This window comes from Canis aureus, chromosome 8 (genome assembly GCF_053574225.1).
Source record: "Canis aureus isolate CA01 chromosome 8, VMU_Caureus_v.1.0, whole genome shotgun sequence".
Lineage (NCBI taxonomy): Eukaryota > Metazoa > Chordata > Mammalia > Carnivora > Canidae > Canis > Canis aureus.
In genome coordinates, this window is record NC_135618.1 from 17,553,215 (window position 1) to 17,573,010 (window position 19,796).

A 19,796-nucleotide genomic window follows, 5' to 3' on the forward strand; every position below is an offset into this window, starting at 1 on the left:
TCTTCAAGCTTTACTATTCAAAAGCTGAATATGGGCCATCAATTTCTCCTTCTGTGCTGCTTCCAGTTACCACAGCCTGAAGAGATCTTCAAAGAAATAGTTATTCACCTGGCACTCACTCCCATCAATAACTCATTACTGCCACAGTCCACAAAGCCAATTGGAGTATGTTTATAAGACTCAAAGGTGGAGCAAAGAAGGAGGGTGTGCCACAAAACTTCATAAGCAGTGCCAATGCCCATCTGGCTTGACCTTAACTTTTCATGCCTCAGTTCAATTGCCCACTCACTATGCTCTCCTTGGCCTCCTTTTAATGCCTCATTCCATTACACTAGTCTTAGTGCCTAGAGTAACTACTGTCTAATTAAGAACTTATTCATCAATTATACACCAATGTATTCACAAATGTGATTTTTTTTCATTTAAAAGTAATTTTTTCTCAAGCTGTTAAGATTAAATTAGGGAAAATTGTATAGTTTTGTGTGATTACTCAAGCCCCAAGCCTACCAATACCAAGAATAACGTAAATCCTTATCATATGACATGGTATGTGGTTAACCAAATATTTATCCTCATATTAATGCCTAGTATCTAACAATGGATTATAAATTTATAACGAATGAGAATATTCACACCAAAATAAGCAATATATTTTTTTCATTGAAAATATACTTTAAGGTCATGATGAATCTTAAGGTTATTTTTAAAAAACTATTATTACACCACAGATAGAAGTGGTAGATTAGTTTTGTTAGTGGCCCAAATTAATGATTTTCTTGTATGAATGTCCCTTGCAATGCCATTTCATAAGCTCCTCCTACCCTGGCTCTGGCTGCAGTCATGTGACTTGCTTTGGCCTGTTGGACAGGAACAAGCCTGACACTAGCTAAGGTTTGAAAAAGTACTTGCATGTTTGTGTTTCCTCTCTTGCTCTTCTGCCCTCACCTTCCCAGGCTAGCCTACTCGTGGATGAGACATGTGGCATAGAGCCAAATCAACCCAATTTTCCCAGCCAAACCCTCAGATGTGTCAAGAATGTAGATGTCTTGATGAGCTATGACTGGCCATAGGTAGTCTCACCAATCCCAGTTCAGATCAGGAGAGCCATGAGTCAGCCTGCAGACCCATGAGTAAAAATAAATATTTACTGTAGTATGCCACTAAGGTTTTGAGGTTGTTTGTTACATAGCATTTTCTTTGCCATAGATAACTGATACACAAAAGTGTTATTAAATAGGTATTTGAAAAAATAATAAAAATAAAAATAAATAGGTATTTGAAGTTAATAGAATGCCAAACATAAAGTTCATGATGCCCAAAAGTAGCCTTGAAATTGTTAATACAAACTTCTCTTGTAGAGTTACATGGTAACATATTATGAAATTTCTGAGAAAAAAAATATTAATTTAGAATGTTCTTTAAATGTCACTTTACCATATTGAGCAAGCAAACATCGCTTCTGAAAGTCATTTCACTCCTCTCTTTTTTTTTTTTCTATGAAACAAATAGATATGCATGCAAAGCTAAAAGGACAGTTTGAGGGAATGAGAAGAACCTTAATGTGAAGTTGTTCAAAGCTGAGCAGTTAAGGCAGCTATGCCTGCAAACCAATTATACTTCTCCTGGGCACTCACACTAGATGTAGCTAGAAATGAGAAAGGCCATGAAGGGGCCCCAGAAAACTTCTCTAACAGCCTCTCTCAGACTGAAGGGTGTAAAGACTACCTCATCTTAGAAACAGTTGGTTATGCTCTTGCCTACACTGGGGATCCTTAAACAACAAAATTCTACTCAGTGCTCAGAATCTTTGCCTTTCAGAAATTTTGAAATGGGATATTCTAATAGCAAATCACCAAACCGTTAGTGGTTATCCATGGAGTGCAGGACAGTACACAAGTCTAGCATCCCGCCAACCACATCAAAGACTTCAGTTTGACAGTAATATTTCTTGGACTTTGCACTGTACCTGCCTGCAAATTTGAGTTGCTGTCCTGGAAAAGTAGGTGTCTCAGATGTCCTCTCAGTCAGGAGCTACAATGTGTTAGAATGAATGAAAGAGGGGCTCAGTCAGTTAAGAGTTCCACTCTTGATCTCAGCTCAGGTCTTGATCTCAGGGTCATTAGTTCAAGCCCCACATTGGGCTCTGCACTGGGCATGGAGCCTACTCTAAAAATAAAAATAAAAATAAAAATAAAAATAAAAAAATAAATGATGTGATTGCTCTGTCATGTTCATCCACTGGATACCAAAACCTTCACTCAAGATCTTTAAAATTCCCCCTCCTCATTGCTCCAATTACCTTATAGTTAAGTCTCTTCTCCTCTGAACAATTCACAGGTACTGGCTTACTTATCCCTGTGAAGAAGTCAGTGTTACTGTCTTTAAGTTATAGTGTGAAGAAAGAAGACCAGAACTATAAAGCATTTTACCCCTGAAACAAAATAAAAGCAACACTCAGACAGGAATTTCTTCTGAGTCCCACTCCCATGCTTTTGATTTGGACACTGGATGTTCACTGCTGAAAACCAGTGCAAAACAATACTGACATGCCATTTTCAAGTGGAAAGAAATTGTTGTTTCTGGACCAGAAGTGCATACCTAATAAATGCTTAATTGTAATGAGTCCCCACTTAATAATTTCTGCAATGTTTAATGTTTAAGAAAATGTATATTTACTATCCTGCTCCTCCCTCTTTTCCCCGCCTCTCTTCCTGTCTCTAGCTCTTTCTCCAATTTGTATTGGTGTTAGAGGAGATTATTGAGAGGACACAACCCGAGAACAGGGTCTGGACAATCAGCAGCTCCCCTGTCCTTAGGATATGCATTCTGTGTGCCCCATCCTGTTCCCATACTAGGAGCCTTGTCAAGGACACAGCCTTGAGAGAGTAATGTGTTATTGAGACCATCTGGACAGTACATATGACTAAGTCCTGTTAAGGTCTCTATATAAACCTTTATGATTCTATTAAGGGGTATGGAAATTACGCATCTTGAGGCCACCCAAGACAAGTCTCCTGTGTAAATTCCCTTGTTTATCAAAATTGCCACCTACCCATCTGGAGTGGCCTGCCTCTTCCTTCCATCTCTTCTTGCCTTCTGTGGATGGCGGCCAGTTCCAGATCCTATCGGGGGAATTCCCAAAGTTTTGAACCAACTATCAGGACTTCCAACTGGGAGTTAGAACTTTACACAAGAAAACTCAGTGAGGAAAAAAAAAAAAAGAAAAGAAAACTCAGAAAAATTTACTCTAATGAATTTATTCCCATCACTGTACCTCAAGCTTTAGAAAGAAAGACTCCATAGATCATGGAGAAACTATGCAAGAAATTTATTCTAAAAATGAACTGCCTGAACTTCACTGACTGAATATCACAGATTTTAGAGAAAGATGTGAATAACAAAATATGAAAATTATAAATATACAAATTCCCCATGCCTTTCTGGTAACATTAATACCTATAATAATAGTAATTAAAGATGAGGAAGAATGATATTTAAAGAACTTTGCATGTATGCCCATAATGAATTCATCATACATGTGCAAGTTACCCACAATTACATGATCTTACCCAAAAAAGTTTTCCTAACGCTCATCTTAAAATTAAACTGTTTGATTATGATACACCTTAATATGCATTTTCTTTTAAGGAAAGATTTGGCAGATAGCCTGCAACTTCAACTTTTATCAATATAACACAAGGAAAATGTCCTGTGATATGCTGATGGTGACTCTATTTTATTTTTCAAGAAACATCATACTTCTGCAGCAGAAAATACAGGTGTTAATATGTTTCAAACTGTCTTTTGGCTGATTTAACATTTAGGTAAATTTTAATTCTCAGACACACCCAGTTTCATCAAGGATTTGCATTCAAAACCTGCCAGATTTTGGAACATTCCCAAACCTATCACAATTTCACGAGTCATTTGTCCTACTGATAAGTTCTCCCTGGTTAGAATAATCCACAGTGGAATAATTTGGTAACTAGCTGCTTGGACTAATTATTTGAAATACATTTTTGGCTTAATAGCAATAGGAACACTGGATCTTCTTAAAGGTTTCTATGACTAACATCTATTTAGAAATCCTGCATTTGTATCCCCACCCTCACCCATGGCACAACTGAAACACAGCCCAACCACTCCCGAAACTAGGCTTTCCAAAGACACAATATACATTTTGATTTTGTTTTGCAGAGCATGTTCTCAATTTTCACTTTCAATAGGAATATTTTTAGAGATCATTGAAAGCAAAATGTCTTGAAAATGTCTTCAAAACTTATCTGAGTTTCTTTCCAAATGTCATGATTTTTGGAAAAGACCACACCAAGTGGTAAAGAGATGGACAAGACTGCAAACACTTCTAAAATCTCTTTGGAGACATTCCATGTACCACATTATATATGAACTGAGAAATGAAACATCTGTGACTAATACAAAATTGAGTCTGTCTTAAATTATAATTAACAGCAATGAGAAAATGTTGCCTGTTCACTTCTTCAGAAAATCAAGTCATCTTTTTACCATTAAAAAGCTTGAGCCAATGATTATTATTTGTATCTGCCCTGCCCAGTGCTTTTCCAAATTGCAACTCAAGACTCACAACAGAATAAGAACAATGAGGACTCTCACCACACTTTAATAGAGCCTTCAAAAATTAGTTTTCAGAGGACTTTAAGCTTTCCATAATACTTAATCTATAAGACCTCTTTTAGGCCCTATATCAAATATTTATACCATCTTTTTCTTTGCACCAAACACTAAGTTGATAGAACGTAAACTTCTAGCTTTAGAAAATATATAGTACTAATTTTTCTCCTGACAAAATTTCCAAGAGAATGTAGCAAAGAAGAGAATAAATTAAATTTCTTTGGGGATACATACTGAGGCCTCCAGATTATGCTCATGAAAGAGGAAATGAGCCCCTAGAACATCAGTGCTTCATCACAGACATGGGTGCCTGAGTCTCAAGGCCTCCTCAGCCTCTTCCCATCCCCATTGCTCTGATACTGACTCTTTACTTTAAAAATATGCATAATCTACATCTCTCCTTCCAATGCCCTTCTCAGCTTGGGATCCATTTCTCATCCTTTCTATCTAGTCGCAATGCACTCTTCAAAACTAGTTCATGTCATCTTCTATTTTGAAATTTCTCTGACAATTGACAATTTTGCTTTACAGTGAATACGCTATCCTCTGAATTTCTATTATAGCCCTTGGTCTTGCCTTCTTAAGTGTGTGGGTGCCATATCTCCATAACTCAATGAAAAGTTACTGAAAGGCAGGGTGTTGCCCTTTTCTTTCTTTATCAATAGGGATAGTAATTCCTTGCACCTGTGAAAACACTTTGGAAAACTATAAAACTACTTTTCAAGTTTCAATTCCCTTACATTTTCCTTTCTATTTGAGTCTCACAATAATTATGTGAGGTAATACAGGACAGTCTTTTAAATATTGACATTGTATAGACATGGGAGTGAGACTTAGATTATATTTAATGACAAACTAGTAGTACTCTAGCTGAGACTCTGGTCTAATGTACTTTTTGCTACCAACAGTTCCAAATTTTTCACATGAGAATACCATTTAGACATCTAAAATTTCATGAACCCCAAAATGATTGTAGTTGCACTTAATTTATTGTCTACCCAACCTCTAGTGCTTATCTTCCAACTTTTTGGGCCCCTCTGACACCCAGTCAAGCCTGCATTGTCTGCCATGCCTCTGCCAACCTCCACCCCCCTACTGCCCCAATCAGACTCAGTCTCTCAACCAGCGTCCTCCTGACTGGCCCTCTCCCACTGCCACCTGGGACCCCCTATAACATAAATCTTAGTTTCACTCAAAGGAAAAACCCCTTCTCAACACCCTCCTACATCTCAGCATTCAAAACTATTGAGTTGGAAGACAGATTCCTGCATATATTCTCAAGGAGCTGATTCCCTAATATTGAGCATCAGAATACATGCAGCACTATATTATGAACTATTGTCCTCAAAGACTTTACCGTTTTCTAAGAACATAGATATGCATAAGACAACTTTAATTCAAACACTATTGAGATATATATAAGAAATACGGCAGCCCGGGCAGCTCAGCGGTTTAGCACCGCCTTCAGCCCAGGGCCTGATCCTGGAGACTGGGAATCGAGTTCCACATCCAGCTCCCTGCATGAAGCCTGCTTCTTCCTCTGCCTGTGTCTCTGCCCCGCTCCACTCTCTCTGTGTCTCTCATGAATGAATAAATAAATAAATAAACAAACAAATAAATAAATAAATCTTAAAAAAAAAAAAGAAATAGATGCTTTGGCACATTCTGTTTAGTCTCTGACAGTCACATTTTCTTCTATTATTTCCTTCTTTTCTCTATCTCTGCTGTTGCCTCCACTCTTTTTGAAGTCTCATTTGACCTGAGCTCTGAAACGCATGAAGAATGTTCCTAGACCTGAAATGGGGCCAGAACACCTAGATTTTGCAAGGGAAGAGGCAGGGAAGCATGGATGGAAAGTTACTCTAGTTTAGGGATGAGGGTCCAGAGTCAGTGAGATCTGGGTTCTAATTTTGGCTCTGGCACTAACTAGCTGTGTAACTTAGAAAATTTGCTTAACTTCTCAGACCTCAAGTTTCTTTTTCTATAATGTCCATAATACAATCACCTATCTTACTGTTTTTAAGATTAAGTAAGACTGAGGACCTAAAGGACTTAGTACAATACTGAGCACATTTTTAATACCCAAAATATGCTGAATGGTAAGTAGAGAGTTTAAATAAATACTGTTAACTGAGGAGCCAAGCACTGTGCTCAGCATCTTCCATATACTGTCTCCCTTTATTCTTCCCACAGGGAGGAATCCAAGTCTTAGACAGGTTAAGCATCATGTTGAATATCACACATATAAGCTCTTCAGCCTCCTAAACCTGCACTCTTGATACTGCTTCCCTATTACTTATTACTTTCCAAAGATGTCACTCATGGAGACCTTGAAGGCCAGACCAAACAGTCTCTACTTCATTCTCTAGGCATCGGAACCCACTGAATATTTCTTGGTGAGAAGCCATGACTATCTAAGCTTCGGAAGGGTGTCTGGCATCCATATGAATGACTGGGAGAGAAGGACCAGTCAGGAAGCTATTGCACTGGACTCCGCAGAAAGTGATGAAGCTCTGACTAAAGCAGGACGGAAGTGTGGAATGAAAAACAGGACGTGACTGAGGAAGGGCCTGAGCACCATACAGTGGGGGGATAGAAAGATGGTACAATGCAGCATAAGAAAAATACAGAAAAAAAGTGGAGAACAACTTTTCCAGAACAGCATCTCCCCTTCTCTTCTCCATTCAGAAGCTCTTGGAAATCCTGCAGACATTAGCATGGATACTTTAGAGGTAAGTGGAATGGGGAAAAGGTAGCTTTCTAGTAAATGGACTTCTTTGAGGGTTTTTTTGAAGTTGATATTAGCACCAGAAAGAAAGGAATCCTTGAAAGTTGGTACTAGAGCTAATTAGTGCCACCCACCATTCTGGAAAGCTGAAAAAAAAACGAGAATATTAAGGATATAGCTGACCAGCTATCGTTACACTTCAAGCATGAAATAATGTGTGTGATAGTGCTTTGAATACTAGAAAGTATTACTGTAACATGACATCCAGTGATGTTTCTGAGGCACATCAGAGACAAAATATAGCCTGGTACCAGTCTCCGTGGTCCGGACTAATTGACAGGCTGATTATTACCCAAATCAGGTTTACCTGATTTCAACTCTTTTCCCATTAGTGCTCCCCTAAGATATTTATTCTTTCCAATATATCAGATTTAAAATATCAACTCTGGTGCCAAGTATTAAGATATTCACATTAAAACCACTGGCTTAAAGTTTAATTGTATTGATCTGATTTTTAGAGGCAGCTCTCACAAAAAATATTAGCTATGCTATGCTGCAATGCAACATTGATTCAAATTGGTATTGAACATAAAACCCACCCTGCAATAATGCAATCCGTAAACCTGCAGACGCAAAGACAAGAATCATCCAGGCCGATTCTCACCTTCCCCCCTGCTGATTCTCTCGCTCTCTCTCCTCTCTCTCTCTTTCTCACTATCTCTGTATTCTCTGTAGTCATCTACTAAGGGGTCCTCAAGCAGTGGGGGCTAGGGTAGGAAAGGGGGGCATCATGGGCTGAAAAGCTGAGGAATCAACTGGACAGGAAAGCATCATCGACTTCTGACAGATTGTCAGGGGCAGGCAGCAATTATAGAAAGTATGCAAGCCTAGGAAACAAATAAAAACAAATATACTCATTTATCTTCAGGTTTGGTTGGTGGCATTAGTTTAACTGAATAACTACAAGCAAATCACTTATGTGCATCTCAAATTTTAATAACCAAAAAGATGAGATAATGATCTGCCCTGCACACATCTGCCAAGTGGGTAGAATTAAGTTTTGGAGCTACAGAGAGCAGCTCAAACCCAGGATCTCCTTCTTGCCAACTGTAGAAGGCTGGACAAATTACTCTGTTAGCCCATATTTCCTCCTGAAATTGGGAGAAAGAATTCTCACCTCATCAGCACCACAGCAAGAATTAAATGAGATAATGTGGTGAATGCACTTTGTATAGAAGATATTCGATAAATGTTCTTTTCCTTCCTTCCTATTTTAAAGGGCTGTTATGGGAATCCAATTATGGTAGAAATGAATATACTTGAAAAAAATTTTAAAGATCTATGCAAGTGTAAAGCATTATTATTATGATCCTTCAATTCAATTTTCTCCTCTTATCCAGAGACTGGTGTTCTTTTCTTAAAAAAAAAAAAAAAAAAAAAAAAAAAAAAAATGGTTTGTGGATAAAAGACGAGCTAAGAGGAATAGAGTTTAAAAACTAATGCAGACAGTGGAAAGCTAATGTTTCTTCATTCATTTCCAGCTTTGTGGTACTTGGTAAGTCAGCAAATAAAACCAATCAGTTCCAATTAACTTTCCTGGAAGTGAGGAGCCAAAAATAAAAGAGCAAGTTATATATGCATTTTTTAAAACCTTCTCAGTGCTGAAAAAGCCACTGAAGTCTAGTATAGTAAAAATAATAATAGTAATATGCAAAATCACTAACAAAATGCTAATTGCTACTGAAACAACACTCTTAAGACCCTCCAGTGACTGGGAAAGAGCAAGGTCTCTGGGTTCTTGTGGGTATTGCTCACAGTTTACTCATATAGTTGCAATTTGCAGGGACACTCTAAGGAATGCAGCTTCGTGGTTACCAAAAAGAAGTGGGTTTCTAAGGGCTGCACCCAAAGTTCATCAATAATGAAACCTCCCAAAATAGCAATAAAAAGCAGGGACTTCAATTTACAACTTCAATCTAAAAATGTGATGCTATCAGCCAATGAGCATGGCTGACGTATCAGCAGCTACCAGAAATAGCCTCAGTAATGCCACTGGTAGAATGACTGGTGGGATGACTATTACAAAGACAACACATGCCAGGGCAACCCTCACATTTAGACATGACCCTGGGAGCACAGTGACACACACTGGAAGTCAGGAGGCTGAATTTAACTTCAGAAGAGACATTTCAAGACTCAAGTTTCAAGACACATGAATTAGCCCATTACTTGTTAAAAAAAAAAAAAAAAAGTTACTCTTCTCCATATGCCTTTAAAAATAGGATTCTTCAGTATTGTCTCCATAGAAGCTTAGCATAGAGGCAGATCCTTCAGAGTAGAGTACTGCTCGCTCCCACAGCACTGCATTCTTCACTTAAAGCACGGAAGAAAGGAACTAGCATGTGTCTACCTTTAAAACATGTTGAAATACAGAAAACACTGCAAAATGGTCATTTTAAGCTTAAAGTCTAAACATTTTCTCCTTTCTGTCAGCTTTCCCTATCAAACTCCCCTCTTTATCCACAAATAACTTTTATTTCACTGGGGGTCCCACTTTTTAAAATCCAAACATATGGGATAGGTCACCTCTCTCAATACCCTCACTTGTCAAGTAGGAAATGTATCTTGCACATATTGTTGAGCCTGTCAATTCCTTGACTAAATGTTGTAACTCTGTTGATTTGGAATTATTAACGTTGTAACCAATAAACAAGAGAATACAAGCTGAAAGGGAAGCAAAAGCATTGGTGAGCCTCACTCCAGTTCTATACATTAAAATTCTCTTCCTTGTGGAGCTTTTTCATCTTTTGCAACTTGGGAAAAGGGTAAGATACATGCTAATTTTTTTTTTAAGTTCACACCATCTAGCAAAACCATCCAAATCATTTTGGTGTGCAGAGATTTTATTTCTAATCTTTCTGTGCAAAATGCTTTGTTAAATCCTGATGACAACTTTTATGCATAATGCATAAAATAAACTTTGCCAAAATCTAAGGCACTTTTAAAAGCATGTAAACCCCGTTAGAAGCAAAATGACACATTACAGGGCATGTCGTTGCAATACGCTGGGAAAACCGCACTGCAAGGTTGACGGCGATCATTGTGCTCCATATCATTAACTTCCAAATGTCTAATATGTGTAGTTACCTTGGTTTACTTGCATTCAAAATTACATGCTATTTCTTATGAGATTCTTCATATATTGATGCCTAGTTTATGGACTACATAAATTCAGCACTGTCTTCAACACTTCTGGGAATCTTCACATTTTAAAAAGACCCAATACTGATTTCACATAACCAAGAAAATCTTGTTACTGACCAAAAAAAATAATTTTAAAAATGTATGTGTGTGAATTAGTATTTCTACACATATATCTATCATTTGATAAATGAAATAGGTAACTCCAGTTAAAATCTTATGGCTGTTTTTGCTTACTTAAAACCATAAAAATAGAGACGAGGAAGGAAAATGACTTAGCATTCAAAAGTAGGTACTATAAATCCTGCCATGGAAGAGCCAAATAAAAAAATAAATAAATAAAAATCAGAATAATAACAATGTATCACTAGCCAGTGTCACTAAAATGATTTGTTTTACTCCTCTAATCTTTACCATATCTAAACTGACTATAATAAATGAGTAATTGCTCTGAATACAGAGCAGTTAATTGAAAAACTGCACCAAGTATAAAACCAAGAAATCATAACACAAAATACAAGGTTTCATCAGTGTTTAGGAACTTGTCTTTGTCAATACTTTTAAGATTCAGTGTAAATGATATTGTTTACTATCATATATCATAGACCATCATGAATTATGTTAGATGTCCCATAAATATTGATGGTCTTAAGGTACAAGACATTTCATCAACACACATCCAGGTGTGAAATTCTGATGGGAGTCTGGCTTCTTCCTGAAAGAAAATGGTAGGATCTATAAGCACTTCATCTTAAAAGCCAAGTTTCTAAAAGCAGGCCCTCAAAAGGCGTGTACCAATTTGACAAAGAGTAAGCATCCCGTGGAAAGTGGAAGGTGTGGCATCTAGCTCATAGGCAGGTTTTTTGCCTTTTTTTTTTTTTTTTTTTTCAAAGTCCCCCTCTGGACATTTCTTTACCATTGTGTGTACCAAACAATTCAAATCCTAAGAGGGGGGTGGATATCAGAATGCAGAAACAAAAACTACATTGTTGATTTCAAGCAGTGTTGTCCTGGGAGAGCACACATTTGTGTAGGCATCCCACAGCAGACAAAATAATTTTAAGAATTAGTTGAATGAAAGCAAAGGCACAAAGACAAGTTGTTAATTATTTGGGCCAGTGAAAAATGTTCTTTCTGGAAAATCTTTGAAAACCTGTAGCACCTGAATTTGCATGAAAGTTGTATTATATGAATATTTCTTTATTGAAAATAAAGCACTTTGGGCTCAGTTCAATAATAACAGCTTACAGGAGAGTAATTGAAGTTATCCAATTCTCTTCCTATTGAAAATGACCTACAGTACATACACACAGAGACACACACACAAAAAATCTGTCGTGCAATTTTATTGAGACCGAAGTAAAAAGGGATTGGGGTGAGAGGCACTGTGTGAGCATTTAACACGCACCAAATGATGATATGGTCGGGGAAAATTATCCCTTTTTCTTCTCATTCCTTTTCCAAATTCTCATCTTGTTCCACCTCCTGCTGAGCTCCTATTGACTTCAAAGAGAGGTCCATGGGGGTCCAGAGCAAGATGAGAATTTGGCCCTGCATGCATAATTTTTGTGCTCTCTTATTCATAACGTACACAATAAGCAGTGGATTTGAAAAGGCTCTAACAGAGGCTGATAATGGCTCCCGGACGATCACGTATCTTCTTGGTATACTAAATGATATCGTCAATTGTGCCAGTGGAAACACTGAAAACTCTGAGGAAAAGACCATGCCAAGTCTTTATTATTATCCTCATCTAGCATTATTACTCTAGTTAATAAAAACAATATTTATGCCATATTAGAATCAAAATCTCAACACTGTAACTTTTATAAGACCACACGCATTGCTGAATCTTTGTAAGAAAGAGGATGTACAGAAAATTCTGAAATCTTCCCACAAGGAATCTCATCACGTCAAGATGCAAGACGACGCCATGTCAACCAGCATAGTGTGGCAATAACACAAAATTACTGCAATGATGAAGAATGAACAGGTGGGATAAAGTCACTTTTTAGAATACTGGTAGGGAAAACAAGTTTCTGTATCCCAGAACTGCAAATGACACAGAAGTTGTCAGAAGGAAAAGTTGAGAAGGGATAATGCTTGGGTGGGGTCTGGGAAACGTACCAGCAACTTATTCTAGCATCATGAGTAATTTTTTGAGGGGGGAGAGTGTAGGGGAGATGGGGGGATAATAATACCAACTCACAACCTGATGGAAACTGACCATCTTGAGTAGCAAGAGAAATACTATAAAATGACTTTAGTTTCTTATTCACATATGAAAGCATTCAGTCACATACAGACAAATGAGGAACAGGTAAAGATAAATCAATCTACCTAACACACATATGGGTCCCTCATTATTTCATCCTATAAAGTTTGTATATAGGTATGTGGTTAATCTCGTATTTTTCACTGTCCTGTCCTTAAAGGATAATTTACCTCCTCAAACATTGATGTCTGACTCTCTACTCTATAGTATCAAAGATAGACAAGACCATGGAAATGCTGAGCACCTCATTTACATATGTAATTTTCAGATATTAATCACTTCAATACTTCCTGATATCCAGGATCCTTTCCATGGATTTTCAGTCCACTTGAGATGCATTTGTAACTCAGATGGGCAGCAAAAGTGCCATTCCCTATTTACAGATAAGGCCTACAACTCACAGAAGGTGGTTGACAAAAATTTAAACGGCTTCACAAATCTGTGAAGCACTTTGTGGATTGTTTACAAAGCAGTTTCACATGCTTTATTTCATTTGTTCCTCTCAACAATACCAGAGGTCAGTTCAAGGGAAGAAAGTGGGACTCCCGATTACCAGAATAGCCTGCAACAGACCTCTTTGCCCTAGCAAAGAGGACACTTTATTGAGAATAGATATATTGCATCTTTAACCATGACTTTCTTTTACTGGATATGTTGCATCATCCCCAGCATGTGACCTTTTTCTCAGCTATTAGCATTGCTATTATCACATAGATATGCAAAAGGGGGAAAAAATGACAGTAACTCAGAAACACTAATATATGTGTTGGTGTAATAGTGTATATACACCTAGCTTTCACTTCTTTGAGATGAACATTGTGTTGACACAATATTATCTGTTTCTACCTATATGACTCAGTAATGCATGCCTCTGGTAACTGATCAGGGAAAACAAGATTTGCTTGATATGCCCGTGTTTTTCCTCCTTGAGTCACTATTTAAAATGGAATTCATGGATTTGTAGTTCTATGGGTCCCCAGCACCCGACTAAGCACTTAGTATAGAGTAGGTAATCAATAAATACTTCTGAGATGGATGAATCAATCAGTGCATATATTGTGCAGAAAACACCCTTTTAAAATAATTATTTGGGTCATTTGCCTTTAAGAAGTTACTCTCAACTTGAAGCCAATTGAAAATTTTAGGCTGTATGATTTGTTTTTCTGATTGGCCCACTACTGTAGGCATTTAAAGGTGGGCCCAACAAGAATTTAAGACATAGACATGAAATTATAACTCAGGCTTTTTTATAGTCTAGTAAAAAAAAAAAAAGCCCTATTTAAAGAGGCCTTTTCTACTTGTCTTTTTTTCTACTTGCGGTCCAAGAATCCACAACAAAACACAACATACAGGCAAAAATCACATGTAAATGGTTGAAGCACATGGCATGCAACTGTCTCACATTCTCACAGCCTTAAGTAGTAGAAGATTATCTTTTTAACGAGTATAATTTTATTTTTCACTAGATATCTATCAAAGGAAAGATTACAACACAGCAGCTGGAACGCTGGAACCTACATAATGTATTGCACATTTTAATCATGTTGGATAAAACACTCTTTCTATGGATATCAATTATACTAATGACTCTTATATAATACTCTCATGTGCCTACGGGATATGTATTGTCACCTCGCTTTTGTCATAAAAATAGTTAGTAGCTCTGGATCCACACTGAAGTAGTTGCTTTCATTTTTATATAATGAATGAGTAACACTGTAAAAAAAGACATTTTATTCCATATTAGTTTAACAGAGTAAAGAGATTTCACATATGACAGTGCTAAATATACTCTTAAGCTGCTAATAAAGCCAAAGCCTGCAGGGAAAAATTCTAATGATGAGCAATGCCAGAAGTTTGTATTTCTGAAACTAAAGCAAAAAAATGTTCCACTTAGGTATAATTTCTAAATATCTTTAAAAAGGAACAGGGATTTCTAATAATTTCATTTCCAATAAATCTCCTTAGTCAATTTGGAATCATTTTATTTGCAATAAATCTCCTTAGTCAGCTTCAAACACAAGCATACTTTTTTTTTTTCTTTTCCCATAGTGCAATGTTATGGAGGAAGCTTCTTTGAATGTGTCTTTAAAATTAATAATGACAACAGAAGGTATGATTCATAGCCACACTACTATATGATTCCTTTTTGTCAACAGAGCAAGAATTTCTGCTAGAATGGTTGAATATTATTCACCTAAAAATAAATAAATGAGCACTTGACCAAACTCCTCAGGTTGTGTTCCAGAAACGCCTTAGCTGAGGGTCCATCAGTGTCCCCATCCTTCAGAGTACCTGCTAGCAAGGCTAGACTTGAGGCTTTACGAGAATTTCCATTATAAACTTCTAGTTTCCAGATTTAATAAATCAGTCATAAAAATGTGCTCAAAGCTGAAACTTGGCAAAGCAATTTAAAGAAAAGAGAAAAACTTCTGCCTGGGTCATTTTTAAGTTACACAAATATAAAAAGATACAGCTGGGAAGGAGTCTCAGAAGCATTCCCCTTACAAATAGTTTTGAAGGCATATGATTTTAATTACATAGAAAACTGGTCAAGTGATTGGTCCACAGTATAGTCAGACTATTTGGGGTGGTTTGAAGAAAAAGGTAAAATAATGAAGTTATTTAAATTCCACCTAGAAGCTTTTAGATGTGCATTTTCAATGTCATATTCTCTTCAGTTCACCAGAGTTTTTGAAAAAAAGCACTGGATCATCACTTGCTTCTCCTATTGTTCAACTAAATTTGGCATGCATCTGAAAAGATCTTGGGATAGTCTCTCTAATCTAAGGACTAGCATTTATAAACCTTATAAGGTATGTATGCATACATTTAATTATTTAGGTAGCAAAACAATTATCTGCATTAAGAGAAGTGTTCAGTTTCTCCAATATATCTTTACAAATATCGTTTCTAAATTTTGTGGGTCAACTCATTTAAATATGTCGATAGATCCATTTGAACACTAAATCTTCTAGTACATATTAAGTGTTTATTGGATTCTAGTAATACAACCAAACAGAATATTTGTTAGTTGGTTATGTTCTCTGTCCCTCTTCAACAGCCAACAGAGACACTGGTGATTTCTCATCACTGATCTGAACATTAATAATTAATACATAAACATGAGGTCTAAGAAGAATTCCGTGAGGTAAGAGTCTTTGTAAGCTAAATTTCTTCCTTCCCTCCAAAAATGGGACATTAATTCCTTGGTATTTAAGTATTAATTTTTGACCATTCAAGACTTATTCTGAAGGTTCATAAAGTGTTTTCTTTAATTTTTGCTCATGTTCATAGTGAGATAGGTATATTAAAAGAATGAGTTAGGAAGTGAGCCTGGCCAGCTGTGTGCAATCCTTATCTTGATTTAGCTTCCTTTTCTAATCACTTTTATGTAGTTAGTAATAATATCTTTGTTTCTTTGTGGGAAAAAAAAATCCTTAAAATAAAAGTAACTGGCATTGAAAGTGACATAGACTAAAAGTAATAATTATTAGTCATAGACTGGTATAATACAGTGTCTTTGTAATTGGACTGCCTGGATTCAAATCCCAGATTCATTCATTTTCTATTTGTGTGACTCTGGGCACATTATTTATTTATCCTAAAGTTCAATTTCTTCATTTGAAAAAAGGGATGAAAAGAAAATAATGCTTCCTCATACGTTTTCTAAGAATTAGTGACCTTTTAGCACTTCCCCAAGTATATGTGACATAATATAAGTACCCAGTAAACTATCATCATCATCATTATTATTATTCCCATCACCATCATTATCGTTATCATCAAGGAGGAGTTAGAGAAGTAGCCCCAAATAACTCCCACCAAAGCATCCCAAGATTTTATAGCTCCCACCCTCTATATCAAATAGTTTTTATCCTGTCTCCTCCCTTTAAGTTCCTTTTGGCTTCTCTATATTCACTCTCACTCAACTCTTTGAAGTCTTACTTTCAAGCACAACAATTTGCCCCTGTTCAATGAAGGCAAGGGTTTTATGTCCACCTACTAGTCAACAGTACGAATAGTCCAAGACTTTGAAAAAGATTTAAAAACCATACTCATCAAATTGCTATGTGACACACCTGGCATTCTATGCTAGATGATAGAATCAAGATTATAAGGACCTGACAGACAAAAATGATAGGTTGAAACAAACATCGTGGTCAAATCACATTTGGAATATTGGATTTAGTCCTGGGCAAGAATAAGCTGAATTGCACCTAAAAGTCCATTAGAATGAGAAGAGGACATAAAAACCCCAATATCTGAGGAAGGACTGAAATATCTGTCAACATTTTTCCCAGATAAAGACTGGGCAGTCAAGAATATGCTTTTCCAAATATTTGAAAGGCTTTTTTTTGGGAATAGTTATTGTTCTTATTCTACATATTTTCAAAATTTTTGACCAGAGCCAGTAGATAGGTAGGTAAATTAAAAGTCATTAAAAGAAAAATTTTTCAAACTATTAGAAATTTCTAAAAGAGATGATTACCATCAAGAAGTGCTAAGTTCCTAGTTTTCTCATCTTGATTTTTGTATTTTATTTTTATTCTTATTGGGCAAGGCAGTGACTCAATGTACCTTTTATGTTGACCTCTCTTCTGATCTCTGACCCAAATATCCACTAGATTTCCAAAAGGTCCCTCAAAGCAGATGCACCATCTGAATACCTTAGTATGCTCCTATTCTGGGCCATGTATCTCACCTCTCAGTCACCTAAGACAGAAATAAAGGGTCCAATTTCTCTCCATCTTGATGATGACTACAATGATGTTGATGATGGCAAATACTTTCTGATGAGTTTTTACTATCTGAAGTCAATGTGCTAAATATTTACATATGTAACTTCACATAACCTTTATAGTACTTTTGTAATGTGTCCATTATTATTTTCATTTTATAGGAGAAGCTGAAGCTTTGTAGGTTAAGCAGCAGAACTTGAATTTGTAGTCAAGGGTGCCTGACTCTAAAGTCTTTATGATTATCTCCTCTACCACAAGCCTTTCCAATTAGTTATCTGTTCTACCTTAGAAAGTTCCTCACTGCAGGGCTTCTCCCTTTTCACCCTCTTTGCAACTAAGGCAACTCTGGCTCTTTGCATGGCTGGTTTCTTCCCTTTCATGTAGCAGCTTCCGTGTCATCCTAACTAAGAACACCTCCTTCCCCCTACTCTTATGGTACTCTGACCATAGTGTTCATAATTATCAATACACATATGTAGCATACACACACACACACACACAGCCCAATTTTTTAAAGAAATGGAAGCTCCATGGGGGAGAACTTCCTATCTTGTTCGTCTCTGAATCTCCACCACCAAGAGTACTGACAGCTAGCTTGCACTCAATATTTGTTGATTAATTGGTTAATGGGATACACATTTTATCCTGGCTCCTCATATGTAGTTTTCCACCACTTGATATGGTTCAATCTCTTACCATCTCATCTAGACAACAATAATTGCTTCCACTCCCTTTTAATTTGAATACAAATACAGAAAGAATCATGTCTTCTTCTCATAACTCACTCTTTGACTATAGAATAAGTCAAAACTTGCAAATGCGTCCTTGAAAACATATTAACACTCCATCTGCAGCCTTTGAGGTTTCAGCCATACTTCACTACCAGCGTTGTGTGAGCAAGCCATATAATTTCATGTCTCCTTGTGTCTCTTTATGCTGCTCTGCCTCAGAAACCCCTTTTTTCCTCTCCTGGAAAAAAAAAAAAAAAAAATCTTTAAGAATCATCTCTTCTGCAAAGGTTTTTCTGGCTCCATCTTCCAGAGAAAAGTTAGACATTTCCTTACCTCCATGTTTCCATTGCACTTTGCCCATTATTTTATTTAGTATTTATGGAATTGTATTACAGTTAATTATGCACTTTGCACATGTTACCAACTAGAGTTACGATTACAGTGCTGACATACAATAAATAGTTAACAAATGACTATATTTTGAATAAAGGAGAAAGTTGAACTAAACGATTTCTCATGTCCTTTCATATTTAATATTTTACATAGCTTTACTGATTTTGTTATTTGCAAATTGGAAACCATTTTGGTAGCCCATGGAAAATTATTTTAAATTTTGATCCATATCTACTCATTAAAGGCAGTTAACTTTAAAGAAAACATCTAGGGATCCCTGGGTGGCACAGCGGTTTGGCGCCTGCCTTTGGCCCAGGGCGCGATCCTGGAGACCCAGGATCGAATCCCACATCAGGCTCCCGGTGCATGGAGCCTGCTTCTCCCTCTGCCTGTGTCTCTGCCTCTCTCTCTCTCTGTAACTATCATAAATAAATAAAAATTAAAAAAAAAAAAACATCTATAGGGACAAGAGTGGGTAAGAAATTCAGATACAAAAATTCCCAAGTTCTTTACTATTAACTTCAATTCAGCAATTACATTTTTTAAAAATTAAAACTCTCTTGGGCAGCCTTGGTGGCTCAGTCAATTAAGTGTCTGCCTTCAGCTCAGGTCATGATCTCTGAATGCCAGGATCAAGCCCAGCATCAGCTCCCTCCTCAGCAGGGATTCTGCTTTCCTTTCTGTCCTTCATCCCACTCAAGCACTCTTTCTCCCTCTCTCTCTCTCTCAAATAAATAAAATCTTAAAAAATAAAATAAAAAATCTTATATACTTCTAGTGAAAATTTAAATGGACAAATCTATTGGGCGGTCAAGTTAGCAATATGTATTAGGAGCACTATAAATGTTTATGGTCTTTGACCCAGCATTTGACATCTAGGAAATAACTAGGAAGAATAAAGCTACAAAGTCAATTGTATTACTAATTTGTTATTGTATTATATATTATTTTATTGTCATACTACAATACCACAAATAAAATTGGAAACAAAGTTTAATAACAAGAGAATAAAGAATAGTTAAGTAAATTAGAGTATATCCATACAATTAGAATATATTTTTAAATAGTCAAGAACA

General features: G+C 36.6%; 1 long non-coding RNA gene across 21 annotated transcripts in view; it reads right to left on the reverse strand.

The window, feature by feature from the left end:
- The window catches only part of LOC144318398 (uncharacterized), a 381,065-nt gene that overhangs the window by 244,800 nt on the left and 116,469 nt on the right, over positions 1–19,796 (reverse strand). For 20 of the 21 annotated variants that reach the window (XR_013384287.1, XR_013384286.1, XR_013384280.1 and 17 more), the window contains exon 2: positions 18,382–18,565. This is a non-coding gene — a long non-coding RNA (uncharacterized LOC144318398). Of the gene's footprint in view, positions 1–14,339; positions 14,571–18,381; positions 18,566–19,796 lie in introns of those variants that run through there. The other variant, XR_013384294.1, reaches the window with a different exon arrangement.